The sequence below is a fragment of the Pleurodeles waltl genome, chromosome 6, assembly GCF_031143425.1.
Source record: "Pleurodeles waltl isolate 20211129_DDA chromosome 6, aPleWal1.hap1.20221129, whole genome shotgun sequence".
NCBI lineage: Eukaryota > Metazoa > Chordata > Amphibia > Caudata > Salamandridae > Pleurodeles > Pleurodeles waltl.
In genome coordinates, this window is record NC_090445.1 from 1,001,532,882 (window position 1) to 1,001,544,924 (window position 12,043).

Genomic DNA, 12,043 nt, shown 5'->3' on the forward strand with positions numbered 1-12,043 from the left:
TTGTAAATCAATCACAACACAAACACAAGCCAGCGTAATAGATTTGAACAATATAAACACCCACTCTCACTAGGTGCGACCACTAGACATGATAGGTCACACCAACCATCTCAATTCTCAACATTGAAACAAGTTTCCCTCATATGAATCGTTGAGGCATATATAGCATTACTTACCTGTTCCAGTCAAGCATAGTGGCACACTGCTGATCCTCTTTGATTCAGGAAACAAAACATACATTGGCCAGTAAGTTGTAAATCAAATATCTGGGGTAATCCTGCTATGGGACAAAAGAAAGGATAGGCACAAAATGGAGGCAGGAATTGTCTCTCAAATCTCCTTAAAGTGATTTTGGTGGGTTTGGGGGCTTCTTCAATGCATACTGGTCGAACTATAATTCGGCCTTACATGTGCCTAAAACAGTTGCGGTTCATCAGTCATTTTTAGACAGAAACAAACAATATACACTAATCAGGTTCCTAGAGCTAGCTATTTTTTTCTCAGGGAAGTAGAGTTCTTCCTCAAACTCAGGTGGTTCACCCAGACATTGGGCAGTTAACTCACTACCATGACCTGAGTCCTACCAATCATCACCCTCATCCACCTCCTGTTGTACTTCAGGTATGCTGTAATTTGGTGGTATACATTTCTGATTCATTTTGATCAAGGTCAATCTCTCGACATTTTGGGGTGAGAGACTGGTCCTTCTCACTGTCACAACTGCACCAGCTGCACTAGCTACAGGGCAAGCCAGATACTTTATTGCCAGGCTGCTGAGCACAGTCCATTGGCACCTCTTCCCAAACCCATACACCAAAGGGTTTTGATCCAGATAGACCTCCGTTGGGTTATCCAGGTAGGTCTGGACCATACCCCCAATAGTTATTGGTACTCCACCCTGCTCGAGCTCTGTTGCCTTCACCTCTGCAGTGGACTTAAGCCCTGCCTTTAGAAACCAGTCAAATGAATATTTTGGGGCTGCTGCTTCTGTTCCTGTTGTTGCAGGTGTCGATTTTGGCTGCTGTGAGCCAACAGCACTGTCCGCAGGCTCTATGGAAGTTGTAGGCTGCATCCCAGAACTTCTGCCCATGAGTGGGCCTCTAATTTCCAGCCATTCTTTTTCAAGGTCTCTGGCTTGCTCAGCAATCCATGTTTTGTAGGTTGAAACAGCTCCATCAGAAAAAGGAATGAAAGTGGACAGTAATTGTTTGTAACGTATTGCTGCACAGATGTAATGTTTAGATGACACAATGTTTCTTTAAAGCCTTGTAATAACGGATAAGCGAAGGATTAGGCTTTCCACAAACTCCAGCACATCTGATTTTTTTAACCACACCTGCGTACGTTTCAGACACCTCCTTTAGATGTTTGTGCAGTATATGCGCCAGTGGAATAGCTTGATCCATGGTACAGTCCTCCTTGCTGACTTCCTGTGTAAAGATTTCAGAGGGAAGCATCGTCTCTGTCAGGCATTCGACCAGGCCCCATTTGTCCATCTCAATGATCATGCCTTACACAGTTGCTTCCCTTCTTTGCATGACATATTCATTAATCGGTCTGTACTGCTCTAACAGATGTTGTAACGTGTAATAAGTAGAATCCAATGTGCTGGCACCTCTTGTATGAGTACTTTAACTGGCATTCTATTATCACGCTGGATAATTCTCAAAAGTTTGCAGACTTTAAAAGAATGGCTAAAATGAGTGCAGATTCTTCTGCATGTGGACAGTAAGTTACTGAATCGAGGTTCTTTTTTGAGGAAGCCCTATATAATTATGTTAAGAGGTGTGCCAAACACAGGACCCAGAAATAGCTACCATCTGACATGGCCTCAACTATATTACTGCCATTGTCCGTGGGAACAAATCCAATGTTAAGCCTTCTGGGACACAGCCATTCAAAGACCTTGTTGTGAAAGACATCCAAGATGTTTGCAGCTGTATGGATTTCTCCATGGCGAACATAACTACTGTTGCATGCTTCCGAGCACTATTAAAAATTTCAGCTGTGTCAACACCTGTAGATATCATGTCTCTAAACCCCACAAAAGAGATCCAGTGTGCAGTGATGCACATGTAATCAGTGGCTAGGCAAATGGTCCACATGTTTTTCGTCAGGTGAATTGTCTGGACAGCACTCTGCTGCAAAGCTTGTCCAACCAATTCCAGCACATCATGATGTAACGCTGGAACAACAACTCTGGCAAATAGGTCCAGCTGGGAACCTTCCATTTTGGGCACATAGCCGCCACAAATTGTAGAAAACCCACTCCTTCCACAAAAGAAAGAGGGAGGAGGTCCAACACTAACATTTTAGCCAGCTTCCCATTGTACACACATGCCAGTGGGTGGTTACGTTCGTACTGCCCCTCCTGCCTAAACATGGCAGTAATAGTAGCATGGATTTTATTTTTGCTGGTACCACTGTTCAGGCGACTTAGAAGGTAGTAGTAGGCTCAATGTGCATCTTAAGGGGGCAGCCACTGTAGGTTCTTGCCTTGTTGTTTCAACTGTTTTCAACATCTTCACTAACACCACTTGCAGGCTTTTCCTTTTGACCGCTAAGGTGCGCCTCCCAGCGGATCGTGTGACGTATTCTCAAATGGGCTGTTTGGCCTCCAGTTCCATAGTTTGTACCAAGCTTACCCCGAATAACACTTGCTCAGCAAATTGAGTATATGGCAATGTTTGGCTCCTTTTCCCTATCCTTAAAGAAGTCCCAAACTGGGGAGGTCAACCTTCTAACACTAGTGCCAGTGGTGGGAAGTTCCTTCTCATCACTGGCCACTTTCTTGGAAGCAGATTTCTGTGGGACCATCTTGAAGCTGTCAGTTGGCAGTAGCACTTAGCTTCAGCAGCTGGAGAGATGTCCGTGTGGTCACGCGTCACATCAGGCACAGGCCTTCTGTCTGGCAGTACTGTGAGTGATGTCTCTTCCTCTTCTTGCATGAAGGATCAGTGAAACGTGACGTTGTTGCAGTTGCATTAGTAGAGGAAAAAAAAACAATATCATAGAATGGTTACTTAAATAAACGTATAAATAATTATGAAATACAGTGTATCCATTTGTAAAAACAACACACCAACACTAACTTTCATTAGAATGTAAATCATGACAGATAAGAAAGAGCAACTGTAAGTTTTATCTGTCTGCATCAAGTTGGCATGTGGCACTCAGGGAGGTGCTAGTGACAAATGGAATAATAATAATCCTTGAATAATGTAATGTTATGAAATGTAGTGCAACTGTACGCCTATAGCAGACATGGGGCTCATGGGAATAATTGGAAGAAAAAAAATGTAATTAGGAAATCGACATGGGGCTAATGGGACTAATTGGAAGAAAAAAAATGTAATTAGGAAATCGAAAAGTAAGAAAAAAAGTTTTTAAAAAAAGTATCATTATTATTAAACTGATATTATAAACTTAAATAAAATAAGGGTTGAGAGAAAATTTTAAAAAAAAGGAAAAACATTTTAAAATAAATTGCCATTGCTGATGTATTAGGGGCAGGGGACTAGCATGAAAAACCACAGGGATTTGGGAGGCAAGGAGTGGTAGAGGTGAAAAATGCAAAAAAAAGTATATTAGTATAAAAAACTGCTCATACACTACATTTAGTAATAAGCATCATTGACCTACAAGGCCTGAATAAACAACACACAAAATAGCCACTAGCCACATGGTCAAACAACAACAAGCAAGGAGGCATGGCCACCACAACAAAGAAGAACACATGCAGGCCTAAAGCACAGTGGCAGCCTACACAAAATGGGCGCCAGCCACATGGTCAAACAACAACCAGGAAGGAGGCATGACCACCACAACAAAGAAGAACACATGCAGGCCTAAAGCACAATGGCAGCCTACACAAAATGGCCGCCAGCCACGTGGTCAAACAACAACCAGGAATGAGGCATGACCACCACAACAAAAAGAACACATGCAGGCCGAAAGCACACTGGCTGCCTACACAAAATGGCTGCCAGCCACATGGTCAAACAACAGCCAGCAAGGAGACAAGGGCCCTCATTACAACCCTGTATCAACATCAGGGCAGTGCGCGCTCTACGGGTGACTGGAATGCAAAAATCCAGCACTTCCAAGATAATGTAATTCATGCATTATGCTGATGTGCTGTTGTTTAACCTTTTGCATTGCAGAATTTAATCCTGAAGAGTTATATTCAAGGTGCTTATAAATACTGTTCATTTGCAATGTATTGCTGTAGGCTTTCAGAGTGTGTCAGGGTGTGGTCCCTTTCCAGGGCCTTCTAGAAGCTTCCTCTGCAGCATGACTGGGTGTGGTTGTGGGCTGGGCCAAGATTCTATATAAGGGAGCTAGCCCAGCTCCACGTGCTCACTATTCAGAGGTCCTGGTGCAGGGCAGCACCAGCAACTTCCTGAGCTCCTGTTCCGGAGGCCTACTTTGATCTTCCAGGCCTTGCCCTCCACTTTGTTGGTGATTCTTGATCAGGGTGGTAAGACGGAGGTTGGGCTGGGCCCCCGATCCCGTTCTCGAAGGCTTTTGAGTTCTTGGGCCTAATTTTCATGATAAATGATTTTTACCTTGTGCGTGTGAATGTGCGCTTGGCTTTTCCTGGCATTTGCATGCTAGCATTAGAATTTGCAAGACTCGCGATTCATTTCTTGTGCTTAGCTCATTATATTCATTGTACGCTATCATTTCCTGGCATTTATAAGGTAGCATTCGACTCGGCAAGACACACAATTAATTTCTTGTGCTTAACTCGTGATATTCATTGTGTACTACCATTTCATGGCATTTACATAGTGGTTTTCGAATCGGCAAGACGCACAATTCATTTCTTGTGCTTAACTCGTGATATACATTGTGCGCTACCATTTCTTAGCATTCACATGGTGGCATTTGGATCGGCAAGACGCGCAATTCATTTCTTGTGTTGAACTCTTGATATTCAGTGTGTACTACCATTTCATGGCATTTACATAGTGGTTTTCGAATCAGCAAAACGTGCGATTAATTTCTTGTACCTTAACTCATGATATTCATTGTATGCTACCATTTCATGGCATTTACAAGGTAGCATTAGAATCGGCAAGACGCCCGATTCATTTCTTGTGCTTAAGTCATGATATTCATTGTGAGCTACAATTTCATGGCATTTACAAGGTAGCATTCGAATTGGCAAGACGCACAATTCATTTCTTGTGCTTAACTCATGATATTCATTGTACGCTACCATTTCATGGCATTTACAAGGTAGCATTCGAATCGGCAAGACGCGCAATTCATTTCTTGTGCTTACTCCATGTTATTCATTGTGCGCTACCATTTCATGGCATTTACAAGGTAGCATTCGAATCGGCAAGACGCACAATTTATTTCTTGTGCTTAATTCATGTTACTCATTGTGCGCTAACATTTCATGGCATTTACATGGTGGCATTCGAATCGGCAAGACTCGCGATTCATTTCTTGTGCTTAACTTATGATATTCATTGTGTGCAACCATTTCATGGCGTTTACATATTCTTGTGGAAATCAGCAATGTGCACAGCTCATGTTTCTGAATTTAAAAACTAAGTGTTCGAATTCTAGATGTTACATTATATGTGCATAATAAGCCCCTTAATACAACTCCTATGGTGTTCCAGAAAACATTCAGATTATTTCCTTGTCCTCATGCAAAAAGACTGTGTTTGATTCTGAAGACATACTTCTAGAGGGTGCTTATGTTTCTAGTCAATGTGTAACAATTCATTAAGAGGTTTTATTGAGAAGTGGTATTAATCATTCTTAATTTCTTCCCAGGTAACCAAACGTCTTGAGGCCTAGGTAATTAGTCCATGCTTAAGTTATCCATGGTTACAATATGACAATGCTTAGAATCATAGTCTAGTAAAGATTAATATGATATAATTTTGATATTGTGTGTTTTAACCTTTTGCTTCCTACTGGTCACTTTACCAGCTGTTCCCTACCTAATCCCCTTTTCCCCACTTGGACTCTCTTAGACTCTGTGACATTCTATTCAAAGTATTGGAGTTGTCTTATGGTGGACATGTTGGGAATGTGCGCAGACCCAGAGGATCTGGTGTCTCTGACAGAATAGGGAGCCCACAAATTAACTATCCTCCTGGTTTGCATGTGTTCTCAGCATGGCCACCTTGGACGAGCTAGTCAAGGCTATCACACAGCTCACAGCAGAGGTGGTGTCCTCAAAAGATATAGCAGCTCACCTAGCTGATAGAGTGAGTTAGTTACAGGAAAAGGTAGAGAAGAAGAAACAAAAACCATTAGGTGCGTCTTGGCCTTGTCCTTCTTCTCAGGCCTCTGGAGGTAATCCTCCTACGAACATTTCCCTCAAAGTCCCTTCGGCCATTCCCCTAGCTCCTCCAGAACGTTTCTCAGGCGACCCCTTGAAAGCGCAATCTTTCCTGGTTCAAGTGGAACTACATTTTGCCTGCCGACCACACACTTTCCCTGATGCCTAATCCAGAGTAGCTTTCTTGTTATCATACCTGTCTGGGGATGCAGCTACCTGGGCTATTCCTCTTGTGCATAAAGACAGTCCCCTGCTTTACAACTGGAAAAATTTTGTTCGGGAGTTTGAAAGAGTATTTGATCGTAGAACTGTGACATTGTCGGCAGATTGTGAATTATTAGACTTGCGACAATGTAACCAGGATCTAGTGTCATATTTAGCTAACTTTAATCGGCTGGTAGCCGAGACATCCTGGCCTGAAGAAAAGCAAGCGGCCTCGTTCTACAAGGGACTCAAGGAGGAGCTAAAAGATATTCTAGCTCAAATAGACCCGCAGCCTACAGACTGTCAAGACCTCATAAACCTCATTTTAAGACTGGATCCTCATTTAGCGGAACGAAGGGGAACACGCAAAAACACTGAGAAATATTCCTGGCGTGTTCACGATAATAGAGAATCAAGGACTCAGAAAGAACGAACGCCAGAACCTATGGAAATCGGTACAATCAGGAGGACTCTGACCCAAGTTGAAAAGGACTTACGTAGAAAGAATGGACAATGTCTTTACTGCGGGCACAAGGGTCATTTTGCCAAAGAATGTCCAATCAAACCAAAGAACAAACGAGGTCCTGTCAAGAACTTGCAGTCAATGCGCAAGTCGAGCCAGAAAACTAAATCACCCAAGATGTAAAGAAGGGTTGCTCTTGGGTGTTACTGTGGACCCTTCACAATCTAGACATTTCAAGCTGGGCAGAAAAGTTCAAGTAAAGAAAAATAACTATTTCAAGAAGGCCCTTGTGGATTCTGGGGCTACCGGGAACTTTGTTGACGCCCAATTGGTCTGCTCATGGGGGATCCCATACATCGAGAAGAAGACTCCTGAAATAATCCAAGCAGTCAATGGAAAACTCTTGACAGGAGGCCCAGTAACTCTTCAGACTGTCCCCTTGTTGGTGACCTGTGAAGGGAAGAACCAAAGAAACAAACATAAAGAGAAAGTCATCCTTGACGTGATCCATGCTCCTCAGTATGGAATTATCCTTGGCTTACCCTGGTTAACTCATCACAATCCTGAGATTATTTGGGCAGAAAGAAAGGCCATATTCTCCTCAGATCTATATAAATAAAAATGGTTCCAAAAGTCTCAGGTAACCAAAGTTGGCAACTCTTACATAGCCACTGCAGCAGAGAAAGAAGTTAAGTTGCCCAAGCACTATTCATCCTATGAAAATGTATTCAATGAAAAGGAAGCAGAAAACTTGCTCCTCATAGACCTTATGACTGTCAAATTGATCTAATCCCAAGGGCGATACTTCCCAGCTGTCGTGTATACGCCCTGTCAGAACATGAAAACCAACATTTACAAAAGTATCTAGATCAATTCTTGGAGAATGGTTTCATCCGCCCTTCTAATTCTCCTGCAGCCTCTCCTTTGTTTTTTGTCCCTATAGCAAATGGAGGTCTTCGAACTTGTATTGACTATAGGGATTTGAACAAGGTCACCATCAAGAATAAATACCTCTTGCCCCTGATTACGGTCTTGCTGGAACAAGTAAAGAAAGCTAAAATCTACACTAAGCTCGATCTATGAGGTGCTTATAATTTAGTCAGAATGAGACAGGGCGATGAATTGAAAACAGCGTTCAAGACAAGATATGGCCTCTTTGAATACACCGTCATGCCTTTTGGTCTGTGCAATGCTCAAGCAGCATTTAAATTTTTCTTGAATGACATTCTTAGAGAGTATCTCGACATATTTGCAATAGTCTACTTCAACGACATTTTGATCTACTCTGACAATGAAAACGAACATGTACAACATGTCAAGAAAATTCTCGCAGCTCTTCGAAAGCACCGTTTATATTGCAAACTAACCGAGTGTGAGTTTCATGTTACAACAGTTGAGTTTTTAGGGGTTATCCTTACCCCTCAAGGAATGGTTATGGCAGAAAAGAAAGCACAAGCCGTATCTGATTGGCCCACTCCAAAAACTGTCCGTGATGTGCAATGTTTCCTTGGGTTTGCAAACTTTTACCGCAGCTTTATAAACCATTTTTCTCAAACAGTGGCCCCAATCACTGAGTTATTGAGAAAGAAAGAAAAGTTTGTATGGCCTCCAGGATCCGACCAAGCCTTTTCAACTTTGAAGGAAGATTTTTCCACTGCCCCAGTCTTGACTCACCCTGATGTGGATCGTCTCTTCATAGTGGAAGCCGATGCCTCAGATGTGGCAATTGGTGCAGTCTTGTCACAAAGAAGTAAAGACACCGGCCAACTTCATCCTATAGCTTACATGTCACGTAAACTGAACGAAGCCAAACAAAACGATGTCATTGCGGAGAAAGAGCTTCTGGCGATTCGTGACACCTTTAAAGAATGGAGACATCATTTGTTGGGTGCCAAGTACACTGTCACAGTATATACTGATCATCGCAATCTCCAGTTCATGAGTTCAGCCAGACTTTTGACTCCTCGGCAATTACGCTTGATGTTGTTTTTTGCCGAATTTGATTTTGTGGTAACTTTCCGTCCTGGTAAAGACAATCGCAAAGCTGATGCCTTGTCCCGCCAAGAGTCTACCGCGGTGCCTGCAGTCCATCACTCCAGAGCTATCATTGCTCCAGACCAAGTCTTATGCATCATAAAAACTGAAGATTTCTTTGAAGATGTCCGTAATTCCTTCACCATTGAGAAATGGCAGACATGGGCTCAAGCAGACCCCAAAAGGTCAATCAAGCAAGGACTACCTTTCCATGATGCTTGCTTGTTCGTGCCCACTACCAAGCTTCGCAAGTTAGTATTTCATTGGTTGCATGTTATACCTACAGCAAGTCATCCAGGAACTCCTAAAACTCTTGAATTAATCCAATGCTACTTTTGGTGGCCTACTCTGACAAAAGACGTCAAAACAATGGTAAACGACTGCGAAGTCTGTGCTCGCATCAAGACAAGTCATTCAAAACCGAAAGGGTTGTTGCATCCACTCCCAACTCCATGTCGACCTTGGGAACACATCTCTTTCGACTTCATTACAGGATTACCAGTGGTCCAACAACATTCAGTAATCCTTGTGGTAATAGATAGTCTCACGAAATATGGACATTTCGTTGCCTATAAGAAATTGCCCACCTCCAGCGAACTGGCGACCATCCTACTAAATAGAGTGGTCCGTAATCATGGGCTGCCAAAAATGATTCTCCCCGATCGAGGGTCACAATTTGCCTCCAATTTCTGGAAAACATGGTGCAAAACACTTCAAGTCACATCCACACTATCTACTAGCCATCATCGTCAAACAGATAGTCAAACGGAGAGACTAAATCAGACTTTGAAGCAATACCTGCGTGCATACGCTGAAAAAACACTTAATTCATGGACATCAATGCTCTGGTTAGCTGAGTTAGTCTACAATAACTCATTTCACACTTCCACTGGTGTTACACCCTTTTTTGGCTTGTTTGGCTATCATCCTGACACCTTGCCCATCACGAACCCTCAAGAAAGTTCTCTTACACCAGCTGTGTCGGAAACCATTCAACACCTTCATCAAACCCAGAAATTGATTCAACAACGTTTAGAAAAGGCCAAACAAAAATACAAAAAGCATTACGACAAACATTGTGAGGGACCTCAGTATCAACCAGGTGATAAAGTGTGGCTTTCTACAAGACATATAGACTTCAAGAAAAAGCACATGTTTAATCCCAAATTCATCGGTCCCTACACTGTCCTTCAGCAAATCAATCCTGTGACCTATAAACTGCAATTACCAAGGTCACTACGTATTAATCTAGTATTCCACACTTCCCTCCAGAAAAAAGCAGTCCTGAAGGTCCGTCCTCATCCAGCTCCAGTTTAGTACAGGGGGAAGTAGAATAGGAAGTCAAGAAGGTGTTGGATTCCAAACTGAGAGGGCGTAACCTATGGTATTTGATCTCGTGGAAAGGTTATGGCCCTGAAAGTAACTCATGGGTTTCCGCATCTGATGTTCATGCTCCATTACTTGTGAGGCGTTTTCATTGTCTCAATCTAGGCAAGCCAGGCCCTAGAGCGCGTCTGGGAGAGGGGAGTACTATCAACATCAGGGCAGTGCGCACTCTACGGGCGACTGGAATGCAAAAATCCAAGATAACGTAATTCATGCATTATGCTGATGTGCTGTTGTTTAACCTTTTGCATTGCAGAGTTTAATCCTGAAGACTTATATTCAAGGTGCTTATAAATACTGTTCATTTGCAATGTATTGCTGCAGGCTTTCAGAGTGTGTCAGGGTGTGGTCCCTTTCCAGGGCCTTCTAAAAGCTTCCTCTGCAGCATGACTGGGTGTGGTTGTGGGCTGGGCCAAGACTCTATATAAGGGAGCCAGCCCAGCTCCACGTCCTCACTATTCAGAGGTCCCGGTGCAGAGCAGCAGCAACTTCCTGAGCTCCTGTTCCGGAGGCCTACTTTGATCTTCCAGGCCTTGCCCTTCACTTTGTTGGTGATTCTTGATAAGGGCGGTAAGACGGAGGTCGGGCTGGGCCCCCGATCCCGTTCTCGAAGGCTTTTGAGTTCTTGGGCCTATTTTCATGATAAATGATTTTACCTTGTGCGTGTGAATGTGCGCTTGGCTTTTTCTGGCATTTACATGCTAGCATTCGAATCAGCAAGACACTCAATTCATTTCTTGTACTTAAGTCATGATATTCATTGTAGGCTACCATTTCATGGCATTTACAAGGTAGCATTCGAATCGGCAAGACGTGCGATTCATTTCTTGTGCTTAATCCATGTTATTCATTGTGCGCTACCATTTCATGGCATTTACAAGGTAGCATTTGAATCGGTAAGATGCGCAATTCATTTCTTGTGCTTAATTCATGTTATTCATTGTGCGCTAACACTTCATGGCATTTACATGGTGGCATTCGAATTGGCAAGACGTGCGATTAATTTCTTGTGCTTAACTCATGATATTCATTGTGTGCAACCATTTCATGGTGTTTACATATTCTTGTGGAAATCAGCAATGTGCGCAATTCATGTTTCTGCATTTAAAAACTAAGGGGGTCATTCTGACTCCCGCCGGCCGCGGTAACCGCAGGGCCGGCGGGAGCCGCCAGAATACCGCTGCGCGGTCAAAAGACCGCCGCGGGTATTCTGGGTTTCCCGCTGGGCTGGCGGGCGACCGCCAGAAGGCCGCCCGCCAGCCCAGCGGGAAACACCCTTCCATGAGGATGCCGGCTCCGAATGGAGCCAGTGGAGTGGAAGGGGTGCGACGGGTGCAGTTGCACCCGTCGCGATTTTCAGTGTCTGCATGGCAGACACTGAAAATCATGGTGGGGCCCTGTTACGGGGGCCCCTGCAGTGCCCATGCCATTGGCATGGGCACTGCAGGGGCCCCCAGGGGCTCCACGACAGCCCATACCGCCATCCTGTTCCTGGCGGCCAAAACCGCCAGGAACAGGATGGCGGTATGGGGGTCGGAATCCCCATGGCGGCGCAGCAAGCTGCGCCGCCATGGAGGATTCCCCAGGGCAGCGGAAAACTGGCGGTACACCGCCGGTTTTCCGTTTCTGACCGCGGCTGTACCGCC